The sequence below is a fragment of the Bos grunniens genome, chromosome 21 (assembly GCF_055505025.1).
Source record: "Bos grunniens cultivar Pamir isolate PY7600 chromosome 21, Bosgru_T2T1.0, whole genome shotgun sequence".
Lineage (NCBI taxonomy): Eukaryota > Metazoa > Chordata > Mammalia > Artiodactyla > Bovidae > Bos > Bos grunniens.
Window position 1 is genome coordinate 31,709,270 of NC_141185.1, and position 23,437 is coordinate 31,732,706.

Genomic DNA, 23,437 nt, shown 5'->3' on the forward strand with positions numbered 1-23,437 from the left:
TGGGGTCGCACAGAGTCGGACACGACTGAAGCAACTTAGCAGTAGCAGCAGCAGAATGTAAAGAGGTCTAACACTTCAAGTGAAAGTCACTCAGTCGTGTCCAACTCTTTGCAATCCTATGGAATTCTCCAGGCCAGAGTACTGGAGCTGTTAGCTGTTCCCTTCTCCAGGGATCTTCCAGAACCAGGGATTGAACCCAGGTCTCCCACATTGCAGGTGGATTCTTTACCAGCTGAGCTACCAGGGAAGCCCTTTAACACTTCAACAAGCAATTAAAGAAGCAGCTTTCTTATTCAAAAGCAGGCAAAGAACAGATATAGGCAGTTTCAAAACATGAAATAGACATAGAGATGAGTAGCATGTGAAAAGGTCGTGTTTCAATGTGTTGACAATCACTATAGCCTAGAATTCTATTAATAGTAGAGTGTTTGTCTTGGACCTTAAGACTGAATCCTGATGACAAGCTCAATAATCCCTGAGCTAGATGTGGATGTAGGAGGCACCCAGAGTCCTAAATAATCCCAACAGGGGTAGACTTTTTTTTTCCTGGGTTTGGAGAAGTTTCTATCCCAGCTGTCAACTTAAATGTGACAAGTTTTTCTTTTGATGTGGACATATCTTTGCCATCTCAGGAAGATATCTGATACCCACCTACATCAGTGGCATCTGTATTAGTCCGATCAACTCCTTTCTCTGGGATGGACATTTTTCTTCTTTTAACATTTTAAGGAACAGAATATTTACATTTACCCATGATCAAGTAAACTGTGTTCTTCAGTGTTTTGTTTTGTTTTGTTTTCCTCCCCTGAAACCTTTGCTGTGGCCAAAATATATAGTTTCATCTTTCTTAAAAAAAAAAAAAAACAAAACAAAACAGCCATTGTAGACTGGTGTTCATTATTCCTTACTTGTCATCTCCCTAGAAAAATGTTCTCAAAAGCTGAAATCGCACAGATCCTCCTGTTGTTTGTAGATTAGCTGTAATTTATTCAGTGCCCAAAGGGTAACATAAGAGGATTAGCCAGGGTAGAGGAGGAACAGGGACAGTCCTTCAGGCTTTGTTATGTTACAGCCATGCAGATGAAACCAAAACTGGGCCAAAGTGTCACCTCTTTTTGAGATTAACTACCTAACAAGTTTCCAACTTACTCCTCCCACTATCTTATTTAATGTGATTTCCTGATATTCAAAATCACTATGAAACATGACTGCCAGCTTAATTGAAAGCTAATTACTTCCTATCAACATTATTTTTCTAAATGCTTTGTCTAAATATGTTTCTTACCACGGTAACTATTTCAATAAAATGTTGAACAGAGCTGCGCATTGTAATTCTAATAACAGTAATGCCAGTTTATTAACTTTAAAATTTTTTTAATAAATTTATTTATTTTTAATTGGAATATAATTGCTTACAATATTGTGTTGGTTTGTGCCATTTTATTTATTACTTTTAAAAAATATTCAAAATATTTTAAAATATTTTCAATGTTTAAAGCTGTGAATATTCAAAAACTGTGCTTCAAGAGAGTTACTGTTCCTTTGTTCCCACTGGCTATGTTTCTCCCTAATTCAGACCAAGCATTCTATAAAAATGTGTTCAATGATTAAATGGTTAAATGAATGATAGACTGGTTCACTCAAACTGACATGAGTTCACTCAAACTCATGTCCATCGAGTCAGTGATGCCATTCAGCCGTCTCATCCCCTGTCGACCCCTTCTCCTCCTTCCCCCAATCCCTCCCAGCATCAGGGTCTTTTCCAATGAGTCAACTCTTCACACAAGGTGGCCAAAATATTGGAGTTTCAGCTTCAGCCTCAGTCCTTCCAATGAACACCTAGGACTGATCTCCTTTAGGATGGACTGGTTGGATCTCTTTGCAGTCCAAGGGACTCTCAAGAGTCTTCTGATTTCCACAGACTATGCCATTAAAAATACTGTATTTCAGGTTTTTTTTTTTTCACACTTTCATTTATCTAACATAAGAATTATTTTTAATCAGTATCGTTCAAACAGCAATCATGATTTAACAGCTTTGGTTCTGAGAGAGTCAATCCCTAGGTAGGTTGATAAGAACTCCAGGGTCCCCAAGGAGGAGAAAGTGATCCAGAGTCCCTGAGGAGGAGATAGGGGTCTGGAGTTCTCAAGAGAAAAGGACAAATGTTTTTGTTTGTTTGTTTGTTTGTTTTGTTTAAGCTCAGAGCGGATGATGGCACAACAAAACGACTCATCTTGCTCAAGGATATGCTTTTCCTTAAACTCTGTATCAATGATTATGTAACAACAACCTATATTGCTTGAGGACATGTTTCTCCTTCTTGAGAACTTTCTGACTAATCCTGTCTTCTTAAAATATATGTTGTGGGAGTGGGTCTAGTTCAGTTCAGTTCAGTCTTTCAGTCTTGTCCAACTCTTTATGACCTCATGAATGGCAGCACGCCAGGGTTCCCTGTCCATCACCAACTCCTGGAGTTCACTCAAACCCATGTCCATCGAATTGGTGATGCCATTCAGCCATCTCATCCTCATTCGTCCCCTTCTCCTCCTGCCCCCAATACCTCCTAGCATCACAGTCTTTTCCAATGAATCAACTCTTCACATGAGGTGGAAAAGTACTGGAGTTTCAGCTTCAGCATCAGTCCTTCCAATGAACACCCAGGACTGATCTCCTTTAGGATGGACTGATTGGATCTCCTTGCAGTCCAAGAGACTCTCAAGAGTCTTCTCCAACACCACAGTTCAAAAGCATCAATTCTTCAGCACTCAGCTTTCTTCACAGTCCAACTCTCATATCCATACATGACCACTGGAAACACCATAGCCTTGACTAGACGGACTTTTGTTGGCAAGGTAATATCTCTGCTTTTGAATATGCTATCTAGGTTGGTCATAACTTTCTTCCAAGGAGTAAGAGTCTTTTTATTTCATGGGTGCAATCACCATCTGCAGTAATTTTGGAGCCCCAAATAATAAAGTCAGCCACTGTTTCCACTGTTTCCCCATCTATTTCCCATGAAGTGATGGGACCAGATGCCATGATCTTAGTTTTCTGAATGTTGAGCTTTAAGCCCACTTTTTCACTCTCCTCTTTCACTTTCATCAAGAGGCTTTTTAGTTCCTCTTCACTTTCTGCCATAAGGGTGGTGTCATCTGCATATCTGAGGTTATTGATATTTCTCCTGGCAATCTTGATTCCAGCTTGTGCTTCTTCCAGCCCAGTGTTTCTCATGATGTACTCTGCATAGAAGTTAAATAAGCAGGGTGACAGTATACAGCCTTGATGTACTCCTTTTTCTATTTGGAACCAGTCTGTTGTTCCATGTCCAATTCTAACTGTTGCTTCCTGACCTGCATACAGGTTTCTCAAGAGGCAGGTCAGGTGGTCTGGTATTCCCATCTCTTTCAGAATTTTCCACAGTTTATTGTGGTCCACACAGTCAAAGGCTTTAGCATAGTCAATAAAGCAGAAATAGATGTTTTTCTGGAACTCTCTTGCTCTTTCTATGATCCAGCAGATGTTGGCAATTTGATCTCTGGTTCTTCTGCCTTTTCTAAAACCAGCTTGAACATCTGGAAGTTCATGGTTCACGTACTGCTGAAGCCTGGCTTGGAGAATTTTGAGCATTACTTTACTAGCATGTGAGATGAGTGCAATTGTGCCGTAGTTTGAGCATTCTTTGGCATTTCCTTTCTTTGGGATTGGAATGAAAACTGACCTTTTCCAGCCCTGTGGCCACTGCTGAGTTTTCCAATTTTGCTGGCATATTGAGTGCAGCACTTTCACAGCATCATCTTTCAGGATTTGAAATAGCTCAACTGGAATTCCATCACCTGCACTAGCTTTGTTCGTAGTGATGCTTCCTAAGGCCCACTTGACTTCGCATTCCAGGATGTCTGGCTCTAGGTGAGTGATCACACCGTCATGATTATCTTGGTCATGAAGCTCTTTTTGTACAGTTATTCTGTGTATTCTTGCCACCTCTTCTTAATATCTTCTGCTTCTGTTAGGTCCATACCGTTTCTGTCCTTTATCGAGCTCATCTTTGCATGAAATGTTCCCTTGGCATCTCTAATTTTCTTGAAGAGATCTCTAGTCTTTCCCATTCTGTTGTTTTCCTCTATTTCTTTGCATTGATCTCTGAGGGAGGCTTTCGTATCTCTCCTTGCTGTTCTTTGGAACTCTACATTCAGATGCTTATATCTTTCCTTTTCTCTTTTGCTTTTCGCTTCTCTTCTTTTCACAGCTATTTGTAAGGCCTCCTCAGACCTTGGTTTTTTGTTTTTTTACATTTCTTTTCCATGGGATGGTCTTGATCCCTTTCTCTTGTATAGTGTCAGGAACCTCCATCCATAGTTTATCCAGCACTCTGTCTATCAGATCTAGTCCCTTAAATCTATTTCTCACTTCCACTGTATAATCATAAGGGATTTGATTCAGGTCATACCTGAATCGTCTAGTGGTTTTCCCTTCTTTCTTCAATTTAAGTCTGAATTTGGCAATAAGGAGTTCATGATCTGAGCCACAGTCAGCTCCTGGAATTGTTTTTGCTGACTATATAGAGCTTCTCCATCTTTTGCTACAAAGAATATAATCCATCTGAGTTTGGTGTTGACCATCTGGTGATGTCCATGTGTAGAGTCTTCTCTTTTGTTATTGGAAGAGGGTGTTTGCTATGACCAGTGCGTTCTCTTGGCAAAACTCTATTAGTCTTTGCCCTGCTTCATTCTGTACTCCAAGGCCAAATTTGCCTGTTACTCCAGGTGTTTCTTGACTTCCTACTTTTGCATTCCAGTCCCCTATAATGAAAAGGACATCATTTTTGGGTGTTAGTTCTAAAAGGTCTTGTAGGTCTTCATAGAACCTTTCAATTGTTAGTTTTAATCTTGTTAATTTATGATATATGTTATGGGAGTGGGTCTTGTAAAAGTGTGTAAGATCTTGCTAAGACTAGAGAGTGGGGGCACTCTCTCTTCCCCTTCTGATATTATGTTAGAAACTTTCTCTGTCCCTTTTTATACTTAAAAAAAAATCTGCTACATAAAAGCTCTTGAGTTCAAGCCTGGTCCCTTGTCCTGAAGTTAAATCTTCTTCGGAGACCATGAATCCGACATAGTTCACCATAAACTATCAGTTCCTGTGCATATTTGTTAAGAGCTGTTCATGTGTTCATCACTAGAATAGAGTGCGGAGAAGGCAATGGCAACCCACTCCAGTACTCTTGCCTGGAAAATCCCATGGACGGAGAGCCTGGTAGACTGCAGTCCATGGGATCGATAAGAGTCGGGCATGACTGATCGACTTCACTTTCACTTTTCACTTTCATGCATTGGAGAAGGAAATGGCAACCCACTCCAGTGTTCTTGCCTGGAGGATCCTAGGGACGGGGGAGCCTGGTGGGCTTCCGTCTACGGGGTCGCACAGAGTCGGACAGGACTGAAGCGACTTAGCAGCAGCAGCAGCAGCAGCAGAATAGAGTAAGTACAATTATGTATACTATGCCAATTAAAGGTAGGTGAAAGTATCAAATCCCTTGGAGTAAATGAAAGAAATTTCAGAGCCCCTCGAAGTTGCTGTCTAATTTATGCATGGCTTAAGTCAGTCATTAGTGTGTCACACATCAGTTCATAAAACTTCATGCAAATTTTGAATGGAAACTGCTTGACTTCCACAGACTTATATTTCAATAGAAGAAAAAAAAAATCTCATGTTATTAAAGTACAAAAGTGCCAGATCAAAACTTACAGCATGAGTGAAAGAAAAAAAAATCACAGAAACTGGAGTGAAATACTTACAAGAAATAATGAATCATCAGTGGTAGCCATACTACAGGAAACATTATTGTGTGGAAAATGCAATATTAATTAATCTACATTTAAAAGTATTTACAGTTTCCAATTAAAGATTAGGAAATGTGATTCAATCGTTTTAGTAATGATAGCTAGAAAAAGATCATAATGTAATGACATTTGGGTGCTCATAAGCCAATAAATTCCAAAGGAAAAAGAAAACCCAAGGTGGTTAATTTGACTTTTGGGGTAGATTTTCCCTTGCAGAAGTCTGCAAGATTACTGAATATGTGACCCTGAGAAGTAAGCAGAGCTACTTGGGCCTCAGTGAATCTCTGGGATGAGGCAAAAATATTGGAGTCTAGGGTACACCAAGAATGGGTAGCTTGCTGCTGCTGCTGCTAAGTCGCTTCAGTCATGTCCGACTCTGTGTGACCTCATAGACGGCAGCCCACCAGGCTCCCCCGTCCCTGGGATTCTCCAGGCAAGAACACTGGAGTGGGTTGCCATTTCTTTCTCCAATGCATGAAAGTGAAAAGTGAAAGTGAAGTCGCTCTGTCGTGCCCGACTCTTAGCAACCCCATGGATTGCAGCCTTCCAGGCTCCTCCATCCACGGGATTTTCCAGGCAAGAGTACTGGAGTGGGGTGCCATTGCCTTCTCCATGGATAGCTTGCTGCATTGCTTCAGTCGTGTCTGACTCTGTGCGACCCCATAGATGGAAGCCCATCAGGCTCCCCCATCCCTGGGATTCTCCAGGCAAGAACACTGGAGTGGGTTGCCATTTCCTTCTCCAATGCATGAAAGTGAAAAGTGAAAGTGAAGTCACTCAGTCATGTCCGACTCTTAGTGACCCCATGGACTGCAGCCTACCAGGCTCCTCCATCCATGGGATTTTCCAGAAAAGAGTACTTGAGTGGGTTGCCATTGCCTTATGGATAGCTTAGTTAAACCAATAATCTTTCAATCCCCACTTCTAAAAGGCAGAATCCTAGGAGAAAAGGCATATCATCAATTACTTGCTCTTACAGGAAGGAAAGCCATACTTAAAAACATCTTAATCTCTAATCAAATTAAGGTATCCTATATTGCTATTGTCTGATCTGCCTGGTACGGGCAAATATAATTCCTTCCTGGACAAAGATGATAACATACCAAGCCTTCGTTGCTTCTACAAATTTTCAAATACAATATCTATGACTCAATCAAAACTCTGTAGATTAGCTAATTTAGGAAGGTGTACTCACACTCATGTGAGTGTGAGTATACCAAGAAAAACAATAAGTAATACATATAGACTCACAAAGTACCTAGAAAAGCAGATTTAAAAATAACTATGTTAAATAAAACTTAACAATTGTTTTCAGATAACTATAAAAAGAACAAAATGAAAATCTTAGACTGAAAAATATTATTATTGAAATAGAGAGCTCAATGAATGGGTTTAATAGTAAAGTAGTAAAGGAAAATTAATAAACTTGAATGTTCAGTTCAGTCTCTAAGTTGTGTCTGATTCTTTGTGGCCCCATGGACTGCAGCACGCCAGCCTTCTCTGTCCATCACCAACTCCTGGAACTTGCTCAAACTCATGTCCATCAAGTTGGTGATGCCATCCAACCATCTCATAGATTAGAAGAAATTTTCCAGAATAAAACATGGAGAGAATAAAGGATAGAAAATAAATATAGAAAGCAGATTAAAAGATGCAAAGGATCCTGCAGGAAGACTCTAACATACATGTCATTGGAGTCCCAGAAGAAAAGGAGAAAGAAAGTGAAGCAGAAGCAAGATAATAGCTGACAACCTCTCAACACTAATGAAAGAACATCACGTCATAGACTCAGAGAGTCCCAGGAATGTACTGACCAATGTTTGCAACTAAAACAAAATGACCTAAAAGACAATAGCATGATATCTTCAAGTCCTAAATGAAAATGACTGGAAACCTCAATTCTTTGTCCAAGAAAAATATCCTTCAAAGATGATTGCTTCAAGGCAAAATAAATATGTTTTTTAACATTAAAATCTGAGAGAATTAGTAACCAATAAAACTACATTAATATAAATGTTAAGAAGTATTACTTTCAGGGATAAGGAAAATGTTTCCTATGAAAAGATATTTGTTGATACAGAAAAGAATGATATTCTATAGAAAGGGTAAATACATGTGAAAATCTAAAGGCATATTGACTACAAAGATGATAATGTTCAGTACTGCATAAAACATATGGAAAATTAAAAATAATGTAACAGCATATAAGCTGAGTGGGATTGTTGAGTTAAACTGTCATGAGATTTTGTGTTTTTATACTGAAACCAACATCGGTTAGGAAAATAGAAAGTAAAAAACTAAAATGCACACTTGTTTGATTGCAGATTGATTAAAAGCTTTAAGTAAAATTTGAAGATTACCAAACTATGTTAAAAAAAAAACAAAACTGTATGCTGCTTCCTAAAGACACCTTTAAAACATAAGAATACAGAATGGTTGAAAGTAAAGGTAATGAAAAAATATACTATGTAAGTGCTAATGAAAAGTAGGCTGAAAAAGTAATAGATAATAAGGCAAAAACCATTACCAGAAATGAAGAGAAATAAAAATTCTTTAAGATAAAAGTATTCTTTCATAAAGAATATGTGTTTGTGGTGGTTTAGTTGCCAGGTTGTCTCCGACTCTTTGTAACCCCATGGACTGTAGCCTGCCAGACTCCTCTGTCCATGGGATTTTCCAGGCAAGAATACTGGAGTGGGTTGTCATTTCCTTCTCCAGGGGATCTTCCCCAACCAGGGATCAAACCTGGGTCTCCTGCATTGCAGGCAGATTCTTTACCAACTGAGCTACCAGGGAAGCCCCCTGGTAACAAATCTAAATCTATGTGGAAATCTAAGGAAAAATATGTTGATTATAATGGGATGATTAATACTCCTCTCTCTCAGAAACATACAACACAAAAGTCATTAACAACAAAAATATTGGAACTAAATGATTAATAAAATTATATGTGGAATTATTTGTCCAACTTTTACATAGTTATTCAAATATACTTGAAATATTTTCTTAATTGAACATAACTTGGGCCATGAAGTGAGTCCCAAAATTTCAGTTTTAGAAAACTTATTTTTCCAAGTATTCTTGGAAGCTTTCAAAACAGGTGAATAATACCGGTCTCAACATTTCAAGTAATTGACCTTTGAGAACAAATATTCTCATCACGATGGGACTGTTTGAAATTAGTAGCTAAATTTTAATGAATCTTTTCTTATATGCTTAGTAATTTACTTAGCAAGTTTCTACCTAAGCAATTGGTCCTGCAAAGAATAAATGAAAAATAAAATGTAGCATATATTTTGAAGAAAACCATTAATTAAAATATCATGTAGAAAACTTACATGCAGGTAAAAAGTTCTTAGATAAAAATCCATAACTTTAAATTCAAATATTAGAAAGGAAGATAACCTGTAAGTCAGTAATCTATAAATTCCTAGAAGTTATAAAATGAACAGAAAATTAAATCCCATCATGAACCAAAGAATAAAATAAATCATAAAGTTTATAAATTTGAGAAATTCTTGAAAGACCTGATCAGTGAAATAATTGAGATAAAGCATAAAAACCAATGTCAGTATTGTAAAGAGTGATATCATTTCTGATTTTTGTATTTAAAAAGTTAACTGGTTGAACAAAGTTGATTTAACATTTGAAGAGCAATCAATGTAACTTACCACATAATAAAAAGAGAAACCATATCATCATTACAGCATTACACTAAGTGAGATAAGTCAGAGAAAGCAAATAGTGTTTGATAGTACTCTATATATGGAATCTGAAAAAGTCAACTTGTCAAAACAAAGAGTAAAATGAGAGACTCCCCACACCAGAGACTGGGGTGGGGATATTAAAAAAATGTTGGTTAAAGGACCCAAAATTGGATGCAAGAGATGAAAAAAAAAAAAAAGAAAAGAAAAGAAATGTTGAGGAAAGGCAAATTTGTAGAAATGGAAACTAGGCTGATGTTTGAATGGGGTGGTGATAGTGGGGGCCTAGTGGGGATTAACAGTAATGGCAAGAAAGATCTTATTGGGGTGGTGACTATGTTCTAAAACTGACTTGTGATGGTTGCATGACTCAGAAAATTTATAAAAAACCATTGAACAGTAAAATTAAAAAGAGATTGTCCATTTTCAAATGAGTTTCGGAAAAAATGGTTAATAAAAGTAAAGCAAGTTTTGTTCATAAAACCTTTTCCTCATTACTACAGATGTATTAATGTAAGCCACGAATCTCTAAGGAGGGATGAAGTATATGTTTTTAAACATTTGTGTGTGTGTTATGCTGGAAAAGTATCAAGGAACTTAGTGGGAGACAGATTTATAGAGCAGTCTTTAATACTAACCATTCTTATACAAATATTTTTCGTCTTCAATAGCCAGGCACTATTCTAAGATACAACAGTGGAAAGAAGAGTCAAATATTTTTGCCCTCATTGAGTATACATTATGTGGGAACTCAGACAGACTCCGGAGAAGGCAATGGCACCCCACTCCAGTACTCTTGCCTGGAAAATCTCATGAACGGAGAAGCCTGGTGGGCTGCAGTCCATGGGGTCTCTAAGAGTCGGGCACGACTGAGAGACTTCACTTTCACTTTTCACTTTCATACTTTGGAGAAGGAAATGGCAACCCACTCCAGTGTTCTTGCCTGGAGAATCCCAGGGACGGGGCAGCCTGGTGGGTTGCCGTCTATGGGGTCGCAAAGAGTCAGACATGACTGAAGCGACTTAGCAGCCGCAGCAGCAGACAGAATCAAGGTAAATAAGCAACAGATAAAGTATGTTAGTCATTGATAAGTGAAGTGAAATTCGCTCAGTTGTGTCCAACTCTTTGTAACCCCATGGACTATACACTCCATGGGATTCTCCAGGCCAGAATACTGGAGAGGGTAGCCTCCCTTCTCCAGGGGATCTTCCCAACCCAGGGATCGAACTCAGGTCTCCCGCATTGCAGGTGGATTCTTTTATCAGCTGAGCCACAAGGGAAGCCCAAGAATACTGGAGTGGGTAAACTATCCCTTCTCCAGTGGACCTTCCTAGATATTGACAGGTAAGGCAAAAATAAAATATAGAAAGGATACAGTAATTTTTGAGGTTGAGTGGATGTTTTCAATAAGATTACCTGAGAAATTCTGAGAAAGTATCTTTAAAGCAAAGTTCTAAAGACTGAGCTCTAGAGATATCTGCGGAAGAGCAATCCAGGTAGAAGGAACAGGACTGTCTTTGTGATAGAAGTATGACTGACATGTTTAGGAACAAAGAGTCTATTATGAACAGAATGAGTCATTAAAAATTGCTCACAAAATTAACAGAAGAGACAGCAGAAGTCTATTCATGTGGGCCATTGTAAAGATGCTGGCTTTGACTCAGATGGAGAGTTGTTGGGGGATATTGAGAGAGGAAGAGCAAAATCTGATTTACATTTTGGTACACTTTACTTGTGTTGAGAATATACTAAAGGAGGTCAAGTCTGGAGGCAGGAAGATAAATTTGAAGTGAGAGGTAATGGTGAGTAGGATAAGAGTGATAGCAATTAAGCAGTAAGACATAAAATGTAGATTCTTAGATATATTTTGAAGGCAATCCCCACAGAATGACTTTTCATATACAGTGGAGACTGTAATTATATTCCGGTCCTATAAGAAAGGTATTGCTATCCTCTCCTTTTTGATCTCAACATTTTAAACCCTTCTGATTTGAAACACAAAGTGCTTGGCTCAAAATGGAAGAGCATACCACATTAGTTCTGCAATCATGTGCCAGGATACAGAGAAATTGTTCTCTAGAGTATCCCATCATTTACTGGAAAAATATTATTAGCTGCCAAATTTTATATAAAAATTTCCTATGTGCATAGAAATTGCTTTTTCCCCACTCAGATTCCATCTCTCTGACATGTATAATGACTTCTTCTGTGTGTACTAAAACTTTGCACATACCTCTATTTTCAATTATATCATTGTATTGTTGCTATTTTTTGATATATATTTCCCTTCCATCTGACTATGATTATCAGCTCACTCATTTTTAAGATTCCCTGGCCATAATCCACTGACTTACACTAGGTATTATTGAGTAAATTTTCAACTTACTGAACCAGTTCTTGAAACATTTAACATTATATAATTCAGCCCATATTCTACTGTAAAACATAGAACTCAGAGACCTAGTCTGATGATTTTAAATGCTGTAGTAGTATTGCCTCAAGTTTTAGTTTGTATCAGGATACTTAGCGAAGCCTTCTAAAAGTCAGACTTGTGGACCCCATTCACAGAATTCATGATTCAGTTGACTCAGTAAGTTTGAAGCTGACTTTAAGAATTTTCTAGTTGTGGTATATATATAGAGAGAATATATATAATAGAATATATGTATAGTAATAGAATATTACTCAGCCATAAGAAATGAGGAAATCCTACCATTTGTGACAACATGGATGGACTTTGAAAGCATTATGTGAAGTGAAATAAGTCAGACAAAGTCAATAATGTATGATCTTACTTATATGTGTAATCAAACAGAACAAAACACACAATTTATAGAAAAAGAGATCTGATGTATGGTTATCAGAGGCTGGTGGTAGGGGATGGGTGGGTTGAAGGAAGATGATCAAAAGATACAAACTTCAGTTGTAAGATAAAGAAGTACTAGGGTGTAATATACAACATGATGAATATAGTTAATACTGCTGTATAATATATAGGAAACTTGTTAAAAGAGTAAATCCTATAGGACTTCCCTGGTGATTCAGTGGCTAAGACTCTGCATTCCCAATGCAAGGGGCCCCGGTTCGATCCTTGGTCAGGGAACTAGATCCCACATGCTACAACTAAGACCCAGTGCAGCCAAATAAATAAATAAAAGTAAAAAAGAGTAAGTCCTAAAAGTTCTTATCTAAAGGACAAAAATATTTTACTTTATTCTTTTCTTTTTTATTGTATCTACATGAGAAGATGGATGTTATATGAACCTATTGTGGTACTCATTTCATAATATATTTAAGTCAGACCATCATGCTGTATACCTTAGACTTATACAGTGATATAATTTCATTATTTCTCAATAAAACTGGAAAAAATTGTACTTCTAATATGTTTCCAGGTGATGCTGATATGGCTGTTCCAGAAGCCATATGTCGAGAACCACTGCCCTAAGGATTTCCTTAGAACTGTCTATGCAAAAGGAATTGGAGTAGAGAATAGCAGGACTATACCAGGTAAAATGTCATTATATTCAATTTATTGATTTATAGGCACCACTAATAGATTCTCTGTGTGAAACTGTTTCTATCATGAGACAGAATCACACAGGTCTTGCTATGCTAAAAAGGAGAGTTTATTATAATGACTTATTACTTGTATAGATCAGAATAAGAAAGAGATCAAGATTCAAGGTAGCTCCAGGAATTTATCTCTCCTTCTCTCTCTTGCTGTTTCTTAACCTTCCTGCACTTTTTCACAAAATAAATCTATTTTTTACTTCATTCTTCATTCTCTATCTAGTAAGTGGAATTGTCCACTTATTTTTTATTCTTCAATGGAAATCAAGAAAGAGACTGTCTAAATAGTTCAGCTCATTGGCATTTTATTTCAAAAAACTCATAAGAGTGCATAGGTGGAGCCCTGCTGACCCATTCCTGGGTTACTCATGCATTAAGTTCAACTTAATTAACTTAATTAAGTTCACTGTTTCACTGAGTAGAGATCTGCAGGTAGGACTGCATCTGCTAGAGAAGGATGTTGGGCATTTTGGACCCGGTGACAGACATATCTGGAAGAATATTCCTAAAACCCAGATTTTAGGGGGAACAGGAAATCAAGCAGGAAAATTCCTGTTGAATTAGTGAGAGATATGGATATGAAAAGAGATGTCACAGTTCTTGGAGAAAGGATAAGAAAACAAACATATTCAGCTTTATGACATGTCCTTGTCTTGACAAACAAGATTTTCCTGTTCTATTTATAAATGATGTTGGAGTGCAGAGACAACACATAGATCTTATGTTCTTTCCCTTTACTTTTGAACTCACTTGAAAGTCACATGAGGAAGCACTTGTTATACACAGAAAAAAGAAACCTGTGAGGAGCCAGATGCTGTTAGGCGATATATTTGCCTACTGGGACTGCAGAATGTGGACCCCTAGCAAATCTGGCTCTAGAGTGTTAGTGTCTTTTTCAAGTGTAAATCATCCTATGATTCCTGCTGAAAAAAACTGACAGTGATTAGTTGATCTCTTTCTTGAAAAATAAGATTTTTGCACAGAAAATAAGTGTATGCAGTCTTGGTAGGAGGCCTATTGCAGATTCCATTGCATGTTAGGATGATGGGAAAGACAAGTGATTATATTCATTATAAACTTTTTTTTCCCCATAGGAGCCAGCTGCAAGAGGACAGGTGGCGGTTTGCTAAGGGAGCTCTAGCATATTTTTCTGTGTCTGTTAGAAAGATAACCATTGATTCTTTTCCTTAGGGAAGGTTTGTGATCACATTTGAACTTGGTGTCGTCTACTGGAATGGAACTGGACTTTGATTTCCTTTCACCTGTCTGAATAGTTTTGATTTAATGTTGATAGTAAAAGACAAATTGAATGAATCTTCCTCCTTCACTCTCTTGGAATCAATTACTTCTGCTCAAATAGCTTACTTCAGGAAGATTTAGGGCATCCGATAAATTCATTTACATACTCTCAAGAAATGATTAGCATCCTGGTGGAATAAGAGAACAGAAAGGACTGATTTACCTCAGTGTTTCTTTCCTTGTGGCTATCTGACCAGTAATAAGAGTTCATACGTGTTGAACTGGGTACAGTGGTCTCTCGCAGTCCCGTGCAAAGAAAACTTGCTGAGTTAATGAACTGTGGCTGAGCAGCAAAGAAAATGAGGATAGCATAATGAATGCAGCTAAGGATCTTTGTTCCTCTTTAAGTCACCTCTTTACCCTGAGACCACTCAGACTCATCTAGGTCAAGACCCAGAGAGAGCATACTGCTTCTGTTTAATTAGTATAGGTCAAGCTCATAGTATTTTCTTTTGAACCCGTGGCTCCTCAGGAAAAGATGAGCTGACCACAGTGTAGCCCTCTGGATATGAAATAGAGCATAATTATTTCTGATATTCCAAACATGTGCAACTTCTGCTTTGATTTTACACTTACTTTGTCCTTTTTTTCCACTTAATTTTCTAGTACACTGCACAGCTATGCTAATTTGGCACGGATGCTAAATATAAGGTCAGAGCATCTCACTTTGGTCTTTACTTGATTGCTTATCACCTTTCCTGAATGCCATTTCTATTTACTCTATGCATCTGATCTCATGTCGGCACTGCATCCCCTTGGCAGGCTGGTGTTCTTGTTTTTCTCTCTTTCCAAGCAGCTGTTCAATAATTTCACATGACATAATGTAAATGTATTTTCTATTCATGAGGGAAGAAAGTGAGTCCCTATAATCTCAGACCATCTTCCATCACAGATTTCTTTTATCCGATGATCAGAACAGGTTCTTTGCTTTTTGCTTTTATAATCTCTGTTGTATAAAAGCATTTTGAGGAGAATTATATAAATGTTTACATTTCCCTTTTTTCATCACATGGCTCTTTCCCAATACATTTTACAAGTCATTTCAATATTTATTATAAATCAATGGATCTGTTCCCTGGTTTCTCATTCACTGACACCTGCAAATAATCAGTGAAGATAATTAGACACATGAATAGACATAGTACTACATAAATTAGTTTGGGAGCATTCTTGTATGGGGTAGATTTGTAAAAATTATGTTTGTATGAGTAATGTTTATGTGAGGAAAAAACCCTCCAGGCTCTTAATGTAACTCTTGGTTTGTACAATTGATTTAAAAAAAAAATAGAGTAAAAGTCAAATATTAAGATGCTTTGGCTTCAGCTTTTGGCACACAAAGAAATCTCCCTGGTCCCAAATGGAGAACAGCATTAACCAGCATGCTCTGATTCTGTCTGTACAATTTCTAACATTACTTTGACTTGAGGTTTTAAATACCATATGGCAAATTCATAAACACTCTGAGTGAGCAGGTTTTTCTGAGAAATAATATGAGATTACCACCTACCTGAGACTTAGGGAAATCAAAAAAGACGTGCATTTTCTGGATGTGTGGCTTCTGTTAGTGATTTTTAGAAACTCTGCCAGGAGCTATTTAAGAATTCTTGTGTTGATGCCTGGCAAGTGAGAACCATGCAGAATGTAGGCAATGTACATTTCCTAAAGAAGTAATACATAGTTATAAGGGTAGATTTGATTATTTATTTATCCTTTTCTTTAAGTTAAAAATATACAAACCCATTGAAATAATCATGAGTTGATTGCACTATCTTTAGAGTTATATTTCTGAAAGATAAATATGATATTCTAATATCCCTAATTTAAACCAAATTCCCTACAGTGAAAATTCTAGTCTTTGTTTTGCCATCCAATTTTCTACATTTTGTATTTTTCTTTGTCATAGGCCTTATACTACAAATTAGTAGCTAGTCCCTAATGTGACCATTTATACTGTGGTATCTTTCCTCTTTTCTCAATATGGATCTCTTATTATAATTAAAATCCAGTTAAAAGTGATTACAGCCATGAAATTAGAAGATGCTTGCTTTTTGGAAGAAAAGCTGTGACAAACCTAGACAGTGTATTAAAAAGCAAAGACATCACTTTGCCGACAAACGTCCATATAGTCAAAGCTATTTTTTTTTCCAGTAGTCATATATGGATGTGAGAATTGAACTTTAAAAAAGGCTGAATGCTGAAGAATTGATGCCTTTGAAATGTAATGTTGGAGAAGACTCTTGAGAGTCCCTTGGACAGCAAAGAGATCAAACCAGTCAGTCCTAAAGGAAATCAACCCTGAATATTCATTGGAAGGACTGAAGCTGACGCATCAATACTTTGGCCATCTGATGTGAAGGGCTGACTCATTGGAAAAACTCTGATGCTGGGAAGGATTGAAGGCAAAAGGAGAAGAAGATGGTAGAGGATGAGATGATTAGATAGCATCACCGATTCAATGGACATTAACTTGAGCAAACTCCAGAGATAGCGGAAAACAAGGAAGCCTGGCATGCTGTGGTCCATGCAGTCACAGAGTCAGACATGACTAGGCGACCGAACAACAACAAAAAGAAAACAACTGTTGACATGCCTGTCTCTTATCTACCTCCTCAATGAGTTGTGCAATCAAAGATAGTTAACATCCCATCTCTAAATGCATCTACCAGTGCTTTCAAAAGTTTTGGGCACATAGTAGAATGTCAGTATATGTATGCTTAAGAAAGAGAATACAAGGATGAATTAACAGTATCTATTCTATATTTCATGTGTAAACATTTTATTTCCAGAGTATAGTTTGAAAACACTAAATCTCTTAAATACAATAACTTCTGAGGTCTAAGGTTTTAAGTAAACCCCCAGAAACAGCTAACATTTTTAGACTGCCCTTGCATTGGCAATATCTTTTATGACCTAAAGACAAACCCTTAGATTTTTAACCCAGAGCTAAATTTATTTTAATACACATGACACAAAAGTGAGATATAGTTTTCATATTACAGTGTATATATAAAGCCAAAAAAACTTGAAAGACACAGAGAAGGGTACACATAAAGAGGGATTAAAAAATGTTGGCTAGCTGAGAATGCTAAAACAAAGTATGCTTTATTATACATTTTAAAGCAGTCATTAAAGTTCACAGTGGATGCTCTGAGCCATCAAGTAAAACTTGGTGCACATCCTCCATTTAAGGAGAAAGGAGACAAATACATTATAAAACTGTATCATAATAATGGTTAAGGTAAGCAAAGTCTGCCTGCCTGAATTTTAAATGCATTTCTAGACAATTTGTGTGAAATACTTCATTGTTCTTAAGTTGCCAGAGATGCTGGGAAAATACAAACTGGGAGTTGCAGAAATTACTAACCAGGTATTGCTGGAATATCCTGAAGCACAGATGCTTCTGAACTTTTAGTGGATTCAGGAAGCCACAGGAACTTGGAACTTTTAGTGGATCCAGGAGCAGAATCAAGGCAGAGAGTTTTCTGCTCAGATCTAGTTTTAACTACTGCATGAGCTAATAATGCTCAGTATGGAAAAATCTGAGCTCTGGCCATGATGTGACAGGAAACAAACAAGTGCATGCAGATGGCTCCATCCACAGGGCCTGCAATAAGCCCCATTAACAGTGAGGCAATAGAAATATCTTTATGAATAACTAATGAATAAGCTGAATAACTTGAAATGTGCATTTTTAAATTTCTGGCTGGCTCAGAAGCATTTTGAGGGCAGGATTTATGTATGACTTGTTCAGCATGATATATACCTAATGCCAAGCACAAGACCTTGCACATAGCAGGTTATAAATAATACCTGTTGAGTGAATGGATGAATGTCACACATTGTTTCTAATGTGTAACAATGTGGTTACACATTGTTTTTACCATAAACTTTTATCCTGATTTTGTGTGTGTGTGTGTGTGTGGTGGTTTTTGATGTTGTGAATTGGAAACATGTTGTTCAAAGATAGACATCTTTATTCCTTTTGGACTAATGCAGGGCAAGTATACAGATGAGAAGACATAAGTTTTTAACTTAATTGGAGCTAACATTTGTTTATTTCCATAAGTGATCTTTTCTTTTTTCCTAATAAGGTATTTTTTTTTAAGAAAGTGCCATGTATGTCTTTTTTCACATTTGTATAATAAGACAAATAGCAAAAGGCATATTTAGAGATGTTTACAGGGTTATAGAAGCCAAAATGGCAACGACTGGAGGTAGTAATTTACTCAACTGATGAAGAAGTAATTTATTCCTGGCTTACTATGAAAACAATTACAGAACTTTTGATACATTAGCACTATATTTCCCTAATAAAGAACTTTTTTTTACAGAACCTAACATTTAAAAATCTTTGTTCAGTTTAGTTCAGTTCAGTCGCTCAGTTGTGTCCAACTCTTTGCGACCTCATGAATCGCAGCATATTTATCTTTTGTATTTATGAATTGATTTATTTGTAAGTTTTCTAAGGATGAGGGTTTTGTTGTGCTCATCATTATCTCCAAAGGCTACAGAAGTGCCTGGCACATCAGTTCAGTTCAGTTCAGTTGCTCAGTCGTGTCCGACTCTTTGCAACCCCATGAATAGCAGCACACCAGGCCTCCCTGTCCATCACCAACTCCCGGAGTTCACTCAGACTCACGTCCATTGAGTCAGTGATGCCATCCAGACATCTCTGTCGTCCCCTTCTCCTCCTGCCCCCAATCCCTCCCAGCATCAGAGTCTTTTCGAATGAGTCAACTCTTCCCATGAGGTGGCCAAAGTGCTGGAGTTTCAGCTTTAGCATCATTCCTTCCAAAGAAATCCCAGGGCTGATCTCTTTCAGAATGGACTGGTTGGCTCTCCTTGCAGTCCAAGGGACTCTCAAGAGTCTTCTCCAACACCACAGTTCAAAAGCATCAATTCTTCGGCGCTCAGCCTTCTTCACAGTCCAACTCTCACATCCATACATGACCACAGGAAAAACCATAGCCTTGACTAGACGAACCTTTGTTGGCAAAGTAATGTCTCTGCTTTTGAATATGCTATCTGCTGCTGCTGCTGCTGCTAAGTTGCTTCAGTCGTGTCCGACTCTGTGCGACCCCATAGACAGCAGCCCACCAGGCTCTGCCGTCCCTGGGATTCTCCAGGCAAGAACACTGGAGTGGGTTGCCGTTTACTTCTCCATTGCGTGAAAGTGAAAAGTGAAAGTGAAGTCGCTCAGTCGCGACTGACTCGTGGCGACCCCATGGACTGTAGCCCACCAGGCTCCTCCATCCATGGGATTCTCCAGGCAAGAGTACTGGAGTGGCTTGCCATTGCCTTCTCCAGAATACGCTATCTAGGTTGGTCATAAATTTTCTTCCAAAGAGCAAGCTGTAGCTAGCAAAACTTAGGAAGTAAAAGAAGTGAAAGGAGTCTGGATTGGAAAGAAGGAAGCAAAACTCTTTCTAATCACAGACAACATGATCTTTTAGACTGAAGATCCTAAATCATGCCAAAAACCTGTTAGAGCTAATAAACAAATTCAGGTAGACTGTGGGATATAAGATGGATATAGAAAAAATCAACTGAATTTGCATATGTGTGCAACAAATGAACCAAAAATGAAATTAGGAGAACCATTACAATTGACAGAACATTTCTAACATCATCAAAAAGAATAAAATAAATAAAAATTAATTTAACCAGGTAAATACAAGACTTAGACATTGCAAAATATTGTTGCATGAAATAAAAAGGATATAAATGCATAGACAGACATGCTATATTCTTGGGTAAGGAAAAATATTGTTAAGACGGCAATACTACCCAAAGCAATCTAAAGATGCAATGCAGTCTCTATCAAAATTCCAGTTGTCCTTTATTTTTTGAGAAGTGAACAAGCCAACTTTAAAATTCATTAAAAATTACAAGACAGCATGAATAGTTAAAACAACCTTAGAAAGAACAAAGTTGAAATATTACAACTTCCCAAATTTATTAATTTATAAATTTATATTTTATGTTCGATAGGATAGTATAGTGTCCAATATAACATGCTGCTGCTGCTAAGTCACTTCAGTGGTGTCTGACTCTGTGCAACCCCATAGATGGCAGCCCACCAGGCCCCACCGTCCCTGGGATTCTACAGGCAAGAACACTGGAGTGGGTTGCCATTTCCTTCTCCAATGCATGAAAGTGAAAAGTCAAAGTGAAGTCACCCAGTCGTGTCCGACTCTTAGTGACGCCATGGACTGCAGCCTACCAGGCTCCTCCATCCATGGGATTTTCCAGGCAAGAGTACTGGAGTGGGTTGCCATTGCCTTCTCTGCCAATTAACATAGTTGATTAATAATGTGCTGTAATAAAAAAAAAAAAAAAAAACAGTGTTAGTTTCAGGTTACAGCAAAATGATTCAGCCTGCAATGCAGGAGATGATCCCTGGGTTGGGAAGATCCCCTGGAGAAGGGAAAGGCTACCCACTCCAGTATTCTGGCCTGGAGAATTCCATGGACTGTATAGTCCATGGGGTCACAAAAAGTCAGACAGGTCTGAGCGACTTTCACTTCACTTCATTCTTTTTCAAACTCTTTTTCCCATGTAAATTATTACAGAATATTGAGCAGAGTTCCCTGTGCTATGCAATATGTCCTTGGTTATCTATTTTAAAAATAGTAGTGTGTGCATGTTAATCCCAAATTTCCAATCTATCCCTTCCCCTTCCCTTCCCCCTGGTAACCATAAATTCATTTTCTAAGTCTGTGAGACTTGTTTTTGTTTTATAAATAAGTTCATTTGTGTCTTTTTTGAAGATTCTGCACATAAGGGATATTATATGATATTTGTCTTTCTTTCTCTGACTCACTTCATTTAGTATGATAATCTAAGTGTAAATACAAACATATATATATACACCTCTCTAATTAACCATCAACACACTCATCTTTTTCAGTGACATACCTTGTATAGATAATTGGAAAGAGATTAGTAATTGTATTTATCTTTTAATATAAAATTGATTATATATTAATACTTTAAGAAATTCAAAATTGCATATGGATTTATTCCATATTAGATAATACTTATAAGAACATAATCACTCATGTACCTTTCTGAGAAGTACTGCTCATCTTTTAGATATGGATAAAGATTCCATCTTTATTGTTATAGTATATCAATAATATTTTATTATTAACAATCGTGTGCATAATCTGCATTGAAAATCCTTGTTTTAGAATCATTGTTCATGCAATAATTTGAAAAACATTTATTTAGCATGTAACATGTACAAGCAACTCTGGTGTATAATAGAAATATAAGAAAATTATATGTTTTGAGTGAAGATAAATGACATATTTTTGAAATCTAAATAGCACTGCAGAATGAATTAAAATTTAAATTCTTCCCAGCTCTAATTGTAACATAAAGTCTCCGTAATTAAAATTGTGCTGCTTATACAATGTAAATGTATGCTTCCCCAACATAATACAAAGTGGGTGGTTTTACTACTGCAGACATATTCTCAACAATTTAATACAAACATCTTCACTGAGGGCAAGTGTTGTTTGAAATCCACCTGATAAACATGATATACTTTTTAAAATTATCTAAAAATTCCATACCATTTTCAGCTAAGTCTGAATGGAAAGACAAATAACATATGATATCTCTTATTGATATATGTGGAGAAGGCAATGGCAACCCACTCCAGTACTCTTGCCTGGGAAGTCTCATGGACGGAAGAGCCTGATAGGCTGCAGTCCATGGGGTCGCAAAGAGTAGGACATGACTGAGTGACTTCACTTTCACTTTTCACTTCCATGCATTGGAGAAGGAAATGGCAACCCACTCCAGTGTTCTTGCCTGGAGAATCCCAGGGACGGCAGAGCCTGGTCGGCTGCCGTCTATGAGGTCACACAGAGTCGGACATGACTGAAGCAACTTAGCAGCAGCAGCAGCACTGATATATGACGAATTTAAAATATAACACAAATGTTATTATCTATGAAACAGAAACAGACACAGATATAGAAAGCAGATTTGTGGTTGTCAAGAAAAGGGGAGGGTGCAGGGGAAAGCTGGATTGGGAATTTGGGGTTAGCAGATGCAAACTAGTAAATGCTAAGTTGCTTCAGTCATGTCTGACTCTTTGCAACCCTATGGACAGTAGCCTGCCAGGCTCCTCTGTCCATGGGATTCTCCAAGCAAGAATACTGGAGTGGGTTGTCATTTCCTTCTCCAAACTAGTATATGTAGGATGCATAGACAGTAATGGGCTTCCCTGGTAGCTCGGATGGTAGAGAATCTGCCTGCAATGCAGGAGAACCAGGTTCAATCCCTGGGTCTGGAAGATCCCCTGGAGAAGGACATGGCAACCCACTCCAGTATTCTTGCCTGGAGAATTTCATGGACAGAGAAGCCTGTTAGGCTACAGTCCATGGGGTCACAAAGAGTTGGACATGACTGAGCAACTAACATGCTACAAGCAATAATGGGTAAGTGTGTGTGTGTATGCACCCACACGTCTCAATAACTTTGCTCTATGCCAGAAACTCATATAATATTGTAAATCAAATTTACTTAGATTTTTAAAATTCTACATTCAAAGCATAAAAACCCACCAATAAAATCAGTAGCTATTAAACCATAGTGCACCTTGTATCTGTATATTCTTAAATTTCTAGTACTGATTTAGTTACGTTTAGCATCAAGGAATCAGTTTTGAGTTGTGCTCAATATTTAGACTTCACCCCCACCAAATCATTTTTGAAAGTGAATGGAGAAATCATTTACAAAACGTGGAGTCCTGTAGGACTTCAAAGGTATTTGAAAGTGAAAAGGACTTTGAGAACAGCAGTACAGCAAGTACATGATATGCTGTTCCCTGTGGCTCAGTCATGTACTGGAGAAAGCCTTAAAAGCTGAGGTAAAATGTTTACTGTCTAGAATAGAACACTCTAATATTAAGCCCAATTATCAGCCTCCTTTTGTATTTTCAACCTTGTTGCAAAACTTGTGCAGTGCCAGTCAATATTAATCCTTGGTGGAAACCATGGAATTTGC

At 37.6% G+C, this 23,437-nt stretch overlaps 1 long non-coding RNA gene across 1 annotated transcript in view; it reads left to right on the top strand.

Moving 5' to 3' along the window:
- LOC147349335 (uncharacterized) overlaps positions 1–14,431 on the top strand; it is a 47,638-nt gene extending 33,207 nt beyond the window's left edge. Inside the window, exons 2-3 of the long non-coding RNA XR_015150198.1 lie at positions 12,940–13,054; positions 14,212–14,431. This is a non-coding gene — a long non-coding RNA (uncharacterized LOC147349335). The remainder of the gene's footprint in view (positions 1–12,939; positions 13,055–14,211) is intronic.
- Positions 14,432–23,437: the final 9,006 nt, after the last annotated feature.